The sequence below is a fragment of the Pituophis catenifer genome, unplaced genomic scaffold, assembly GCF_029215685.1.
Source record: "Pituophis catenifer annectens isolate HBS135680 unplaced genomic scaffold, rPitCat1.0.hap2 SCAF_19, whole genome shotgun sequence".
NCBI lineage: Eukaryota > Metazoa > Chordata > Lepidosauria > Squamata > Colubridae > Pituophis > Pituophis catenifer.
This window is the reverse complement of record NW_027256899.1, coordinates 2,203,840-2,211,680: the sequence shown is the minus strand read 5'-3', so window position 1 is coordinate 2,211,680 and position 7,841 is coordinate 2,203,840.

The following is a 7,841-nucleotide window of genomic DNA, read 5'->3' as shown; positions in this document are numbered from 1 at the left end:
GAGGCCTGGGAAGGGGCTCCTCTCCTCCCGGAGGGTCTCTGCCGTGTCTCCCTGGAGCCTGGAGGGGCCCAGAGGGGAGGGAGCCAGAGACAGGGGCTCAGGAGAGGCCCAGGGGAGGGGGGCAGGGGCGGCTGGGGCCGCTTTCCTCTCAGGGAGGCCGGGGGGACCTTTCCCCACACTGGGCGGAGGAGAGTCTGGGCTGAAGAGGAGCCTCGCAGGAGGAAGAGCCTCTCCGGCTTCTCTCCTGTCCCCATCCAGGGGGGACGTCCATCTCAGGTCCCCCCTGAGGAGAGAAGCCAGGATGGAGGCTCTGAGGGGGAAAGGGAGGTCTGGCCCTTCCTCTCCCCTCGGCTCCCCCGGCTCTGCCGCGGCCTCTGCCCAGCAACAGAACCAGAAGAAAGAAGGTGGAGGGTTTATATCCTCTGTTGATAGAGGAGGAAAATAAATGTTATATATATGGGTTTTCTCCCGCGTAAAATTGGAAGTGTCTTGGCGACCTACATATATGTGTATGCATGTATGTATGTTATAGAAGAGGCGATAGACATCACAATCTCCGGAACGTTTAAAAGTTTAAAATTTTTATTTTAAAACTTGTGCTAAGCTTTCGTCGGCCCCTACCGACTTCGTCAGAGTATAAAATCCCCATTGAGGAGCTGCTTGCTTTTATGTAATGCTGATCAATTTAGTCATTGCGCGCGTAACAGGCCCACACCCTTGCCTTCCCCCTGTAATTAACTTTTTTTCTGCCACGTTCTGGAGATCGTGATGTCTATTGCCTCTTCTATAACTATACCTGGAACTCGCATTTTTAGGACAATTCTTAATGTATGTATGTATGTATATGTATATGTATATGTATATGTATATGTATATGTATATGTATATGTATATGTATATGTATATGTATATGTATATGTATATGTATATGTGTGTGTGTTAAAAAAGAGGGAAAAATCCTTCATTCCCTGGTTGCCCCCCAGTGTCCCATATCCCCCTCCTGCCCCCGTGAAGTCAGGGAAAAGGGGATGGGGGATTTGGGCCTCCTCCCCTTGGGGGGCCCTTCAGTGGAGGTCATCTGTCCGAGTGTCCAGTGCAGGGCCTCCTAGGGCAGGTGGCTCAACCTCAGCAAAGGCCTCTGGACTTCAACTCCCAGAATCCCCTGTCCAGCACTCAGGGTCCTCTTTCCATGCTTTAGCTGTCCCTCACGCTGCCTGTAAGGGGCAGCCTACAGTCCGGCCTTTCAGCCCCAGCTGGCCCCCACAGGCAACGACCAGGACAGCTAAAGAGGCCAAAGACCCCACAGCGTCCTCCATTTTGTGGCCTCTTTTTTCCTGAGGCGATTCTCCCTCCCTCCATTTTGAGGGGAGAAAAAAGCTGCGGGGAGATTTTCTCTCCTCTCCAGCCAGGAGTCGGGAAGGTTCCCCAAAGGGGGGGGAGGGAGGCTGGGGGGGGAGACCAGCAGCCCCTCCCGGTTCTTTTGGGGGAGCCCCAGAGGATCCCAGGCACAGAGGGGCCCCCAGAGGTCATCCAGCCAGACCCCGGCCCAAGCAGGAGCCCCTCCGCTCTCCTGGAGGTTTCGCTCCAGGGCCTCCGAGCTGCCTGTGGGCCCTTTGAGGGTGGCCTGTGTGGGTGGGTGTGGAGGAGGCCTGCAGAGCAGAGGACCAGGGGCCTCATCCTGGGTCGGCCATGGAGGCCCTGACAACAGGGACAGAGATTCCGAAATAGGCTCCTTCCGTCTCCCTCGTTCTGGTGGGGGGGAACCTCAGCCGGGCCTGTCCTTGGAGGCTGCCTGGAACCCCGGCTGTCTTTGGGAGGCCGAGGCCTTAGAGAGGCTCCAGAGGCCTTTGACGAGGAGAGTCTCTGCTCCCCATGGAAGCCCTCAGAGCCCTCAGAGGAGAGAAAGTTTAGGCTTGGATGGCCTTGAAGTAGTCCGCCTCCCTCCCTCCCTCAGTTTAGTTAGTGCAGAAGATCCTCTCCTCCCATAAGGCCCTGCCTGTTCCTGCCCCCTTTGCCTCCCCTCTCGACTTCAGCCCTAAGAATAGGAAACGTCTGGAAGTCTCTCCCCTTCGACCCTCCAGTGCCTCCCCTGGACCCCCCCCACCTTCTTCTCCAGAGGTCCCTAAGGTCCCCCAGCCCCCTCCCCCTCCCCTCCCCCTCCCGTTCCCCCTCCACCTGTCCCCACTTTTCTTTTATGTACCCTGAGAGCTTCTGCACCAAAGACAAATTCCTTCTGTCTCCAGTCACACTTGGCCAATAAAGAATTCTATTCTATTCCTATTCCTATTCCTATTCCTATTCCTATTCCTATTCCTATTCCTATTCCTATTCCTATTCCTATTCCTATTCCTATTCTATCCTATTATCCTATCCTATCCTATCCTATCCTATCCTATCCTATCCTATCCTATCCTATCCTATCCTATCCTATCCTATCCTATCCTATCCTATCCTATCCTATCCTATCCTACATGTACTCATTTCATGTGTTTATGGCTGTGGTTTGCTAATTTATATCCATTTATTTGTGCCATTTTTTTATGTGCCTATGTCTATGTTTATACTGATAACTTGTTTCCTTGTACTTGCTGACAAATTAAATAAATAAATTAATTAACTAATTAATTAATAAAATAATAAATAAATAAATAAGAGAAGGGGGTTGGCAGGATGTGTGAACCGGATCAGAGTTTGGCATTCAGGGAAAAGAGGTGGGAGAGTGGCAGAGGGACAGAGAGGCGTCTTTAGGGATGGGGGGGGGTTTGAGGGTTTCAGTGATTTCCCACAATTTCTGGTCAAACCTTCATAAGAGACTTGCAGAGCTTTGTGGTTGTGTGTTCAGAGAATCGAATTGGTGACTTTGTATCAGCTGGATCTCCAGCCTGGGATTCTCCTTGGATGCATGCTTGCTATCGGCTGCCATAGTAACGGGGGGGGGGGCACGGCATTTGGGTTGGGGGGCTGAGCTGGTGAGGTGGAGACCCATCTGAACTAAAAGGGAGGTTTGCTCTCATGAATGACTGCTGAGTGCAGTTGTTTACACCCAGTCAAGGCCAACCGTCCTAGGACTCCAAGTGGACGAAAACACCTGAAGATGGGCCCCACAGGACACTATGTGGGACGGGGATTGGACTTTCAGCCTGGGTCCCTGGGGGGAAGGAGGAATTTGGGGAAACTTTCAACCTGTAACTTTCACGCCTTTCGAATCAGATCTTGCCTTGCTTTTGCCGCTACCATTTCAAACTCAGTAAAAGGACCTCTTCTCTACTTCAATGGAGTCGAGGGGGGGGGCTTCTTTCTCGGGTTTTGAACAGAGGCAGGCCTGACACTTTGATTCCCCTCCTCCCACTTGGAGCCCCAGAGATGGCTTTGGATGCTGGTTTCCAGTATTCCCAGTGAGGCCATGGCTCAGGATACTGGGGCTGCTCCCCAGAGCAGAAAGGCTGGGAGTGATATCCCATCAAACTGAAGAAGGGGGAATGTGGCTGTGACCCTCCCTGGGTTCCCTTCTCTCTCTCTCTCTCTCTCCTGCCAGGTGTTGGGAGGAAGAATGGAGGCTGCTGCTTTCATGAGGCTTTTTCCAAGTCCTTTGCTCAATGTTGGCTTAGAGAGTTCTAAGAACCAACCAGGATGGCTTCCAAACCAGGATCAGGGTCTTTGAGTTATAAGTCAGTCCAATTAATTGTGGCACTTCTGATGGCCATAACAAATCATGGTTTCTGCATTATGCAATCACTGGTGTGCTTGTTGTTTTCCAAAATGGAGGTAACATGTGGAGAGTTGTTGGCCTGAATCCGTGTTTTTCAAACTTTAAGATGAATGGACTTCAACCCCCAGAATTCCCCACCCAAAAATGATGGACTTCATCATGCTGGCCAGGAGATTCTGGGAATTAAAGTCCGATCATCTTAAAATTCCAAGTTTGAAAAATGCTGGTCTACATTCTTCCCTGCTATAAGGAGTTAAAGCCCTGCACCAAGAATTGGTTAACTCACACGTTGCTCAATAAACCAGACACAATTTTTTCTCTCTGTCTCCTGAGCAACCCCGAATCCCCCTTGGGAGACCCAGCCCTGCATGGCTTCTCCCCCACAGGAGCCTCTCCTGGAAAGACACGGAGCCCAAGGGAGGCTGGGGAAACCCCGGGGGCTGCGTCCCCCCAACATTCAACCCTGGGACCCATAAACCAGGTTCGTCTCTTCCCAGTGTGGGAAGCCCCCCCCCACTCCTAGAAGAATGAAATATTTTGGGAAATATGAAAAAGGCAGAATATTATATTTCCCTGAAGGAGAAATGGAGAAAGAGGCTTTTAAAGACAGAAAGCAGACTCGGTCTTCAGAATTCACCCACCACCATTTAGCAGAAGACACAGAGCTCACTACATGGCACAATTTCAATGCATTTCAGGCATTGCCCAACCCCTCCTCCCCCCCCAGCAGCATTTCAGGACCTGCACAAAATCCTGGCATTCGTCCAGCTAGTTGTTCAGCTGGTCCAGAGCCCTGGTGGTTCTGCTTCATCAGTCAATGGACCTTCTTCCCAAGGAGCCTCCATTTTATTTCCAGCGTCTTTCTCCGGATTGGAACTGAACCAGATGGATTTTCCCTTCCAACACCAGGAATGGGGGGGTGGAGGGTGGGGAGCTGCCCCAGATCCCCTCCTCCTTCCTGGCCATCCTGGGCCTTCTCTATGGGTCTGGGCTTTGCTTTCCCCCTAGTGCCCCATACATGGAAAGAAGTGGCAGTGGAACATGGGATATGGTCTCCCCCGTTTCCAGGACTCAGAAGCTGGATCCTGGAGGGAGATTTTGCTCTGCTTTCCTTCCCTAACACAAGGCTCCCCAGCTTCCTTCTCCCAAGAGGGGCTCCCCACTCATCCAGGCAGAGTCCTGTCTGGCATCCCTGCAAGAGCCCCCTGCCTGGCCTGGGCATGGGAAAGGGAGGCAGGGGAACATGGGATATGGGCTTCCTCATTCCCTGGTCTCAGAGAATGGAAGTTTGAAGGGGATTTTGCATAACAGTTTTCCATATCCCTCCATCCCTCCCTCCCTCCCAGGGGTGAGTTGCTTCCTTTATTTCTCCATCTCTTTTCACTTGGTTTTCTCTCACTTCTCCCTCTCTCTGTTTGTCTGTGCATGTGGGGTTTTTTTCCAACTATGCAAAGTTATGATAAGTAGTTTTTCACTATTTTTTCATTTAGTTCTTGGAGTCAGGCCACACTATTACATCAGCCCTTTTGTCATTGAGCATCAGCTTTCAAAGTAAAGTAAAGTTTGGCTCCAACTCAACAAGCAGCCATTTGAGATCCATGATATGTTCGGGCATTAACTATCCCCCGAGGTTTTCTCTTTAACTGCTATGCCAACAAATGTCACATTTCTTTTTATCTTCAGCCACAGGTGCCGTGTATTCTCTCTGGGGCCAATTTCAAGGCTGTAGATCCCAAACCTCTCAATTCTAGATGACAGATTTAATTCCATCTCTACTCTATCATTATGAACCACATGGGGATTATTTCCCTCTCACTTCCCTCCAGAGAAATGCCCAACAATCTCGGAGTCCAAGAACTCGTTGAATTATCCAGGGATCCCTCCTGAGAGGGAGAATTATTATCCTCTGAGTTTCCTCTCTGCTCTTTAGCTGAATCTTCTAGGGGAGACTTTGGGCAGAGACCCAGGGAGTTGTGGGCAGCTTCTCTCTTCTCCCCGAAGGCCCCGAATGGAAACTTTTCCTGCTGGAGAACTTGGCTTCAGGCAAAAAAGTTTCACTGAACAATTTCAGACTCCGGACTTCCCTCCCCACTGAAGATCAGGGCTGCCTGGATCCCTTCCCATCAAAGGGGGCTACTCTGGGGAAAAGGAGAGCTGAGGGCAAAGGGAGCCCTCTTTCTGCCACCCAGGATCACCCCCCAAAAGACCCCCCTTTTCCATCTTCCCAAATGAGAGCTCTGCTTTCTTCCAAGGGGTGCAAGTTTCTTCTTGAGTCCCTTGTATTGTCCCCCTTCACCGCCCCCCCCACAAGCCCCTCTTTATGGTGTAGAAGGGTTGGGGGTCCTGGGCCTTCCAGATGTGGTGGGGTAAGAACTTTCCCCTTCTTCCACTGGGGAATGGGATCTTTGGGGCTCCTCCAGATGTGAAAGAGAGACATCACTTTGCTGGGCTGGGTAGTTATCAATAATTCTACTCTGCCATTTGTGATAGTTTGTGTTTGTGTGGGGGGGGGAGGGGAAAAAGAAAGAAACGCTAGAACAATCCCAGAACTCCACCCTCCAACAGATATCCTGGACCACAAAACCCATAATTCCCTCTTAATACCAGATTTCTACCCCCTCCCCCCATGGGATAATCCACTCCTCCTTTCCCATGGGGAGGGGGACCCAGGCCCTTTTAGCAGCACCCGCCAAGAGTCCCTCCTTCCCCCCCAGTCTGCCAAAGGGGGGACCCAGAAAGGCCCCTTGTAGCCCCCCCACAGGCCCCTCAAACCCCCGGCGGGGCCCATCCGAACAGTTCAAGGCAGGGAAAAGGGAGGGGCCAAGTTCCCCTGGCCCTGCCTCCTTGCGGGGGGGGGGCAGAGTTGAGCCGGATTACCTCTCCTTCCCCCCCTAACTCCCCAGCTTGAGGGAAGCCTCCGAGCCTCATGTGCAGAACGCCTGGGAGAAGCGGCCTTGGCAGCTTCAGAGGACAAACGGTGCATGCGCAAGAGAGCGTTGCCCGCAGTCACTCCCGGATGGAGGGGGGAGAATTCCACGTGGGAGGATCTTTTGCAAGGAAGCCAGAACTCCTTTCTGCTCTAGGACTCAACACCTCTCTGGCCTTAACCCTTGCGCTGCGCCTCAGTCAGACCGGTGTAGATGCTGTGGCCTATGTATGCAGACTACAGGCGGTCAGTTGGCATTGGTGCTTTTCTCCTCTGTGTCCCGTCATCCACTCCCCCCACCCGTCAGATCTCAACCCCGCTTGGATGGTGGCATGAAAGAGGCAAAGGCACGTCACTCGCAAGAGGAGCTGCTGTGGCCAGCAGGGACCACCAGGAGGCTCCCTCAGCAGGCAGTGAAGTCCTGGCAGCCTGCGAGCCTCAGAAGGGAATTGAGCATGTGCCTCTACCTTTTGCCCATCTCTGCTTCTCTTGCTCCCCCACCTGATGGAAAGACAAGGGGGTCCCCTCCCCCCGCTCTTTGCACCCAGACACCCCCCAGCCCCCCCTCCGGGGCCAAGAGGCTGCAAGGGGGCCTGGCAGGGAGGAAAGGGCTTGGAGGAGCATCCCCAGGAAGGGGGTCCCACCAGATGGAAGGCTGCAGTGAGGGGGGGGGTCTTTCCAGGAGAGGGGTTTCCTATCTCCTCCCAGCCACAATCGCAGCCAATGCAGGAATTTATCTCCTTTTAGGCTTCTTTTCCTCTCCATGCCAGGAACATTTGGATGCTCTCTGGGAGCCCCAGGTAGGAATCCCGCCCTTCGGGGGTCTCCCCAGCATTGCCAAGCAAAGGGTGGGTGGCCACTGTCCCCCCCACTCCCCCCCCACAGAAAATCCAGGATTTCCCTGCAGGAAAGGAGTTGCTGGCAGCGTTGCTGGGGGTTCCATTCAGGGGGCTGGGAGGGGGGCATTTTGGGATCCCTCCTGGGAGGGAGAGAGAGACAAGCCTTCCCCTCCCTCTGTCTGTGTGTGTCTGTGTGTCTGTCTGGGGCCCTTATGGATCTCCAACAGAAAGTTGGGAGGGTCAATCCAAGACTCGGGTGGGGGGAGGTTGGGGGACCCTCGTGGGAGGGAGTGGGATATAAGCCCCCCACTATTACATCTGTCAATCTGTCTGCCTACCTGGCCCCTTATGGCCCCTCAAATGGACT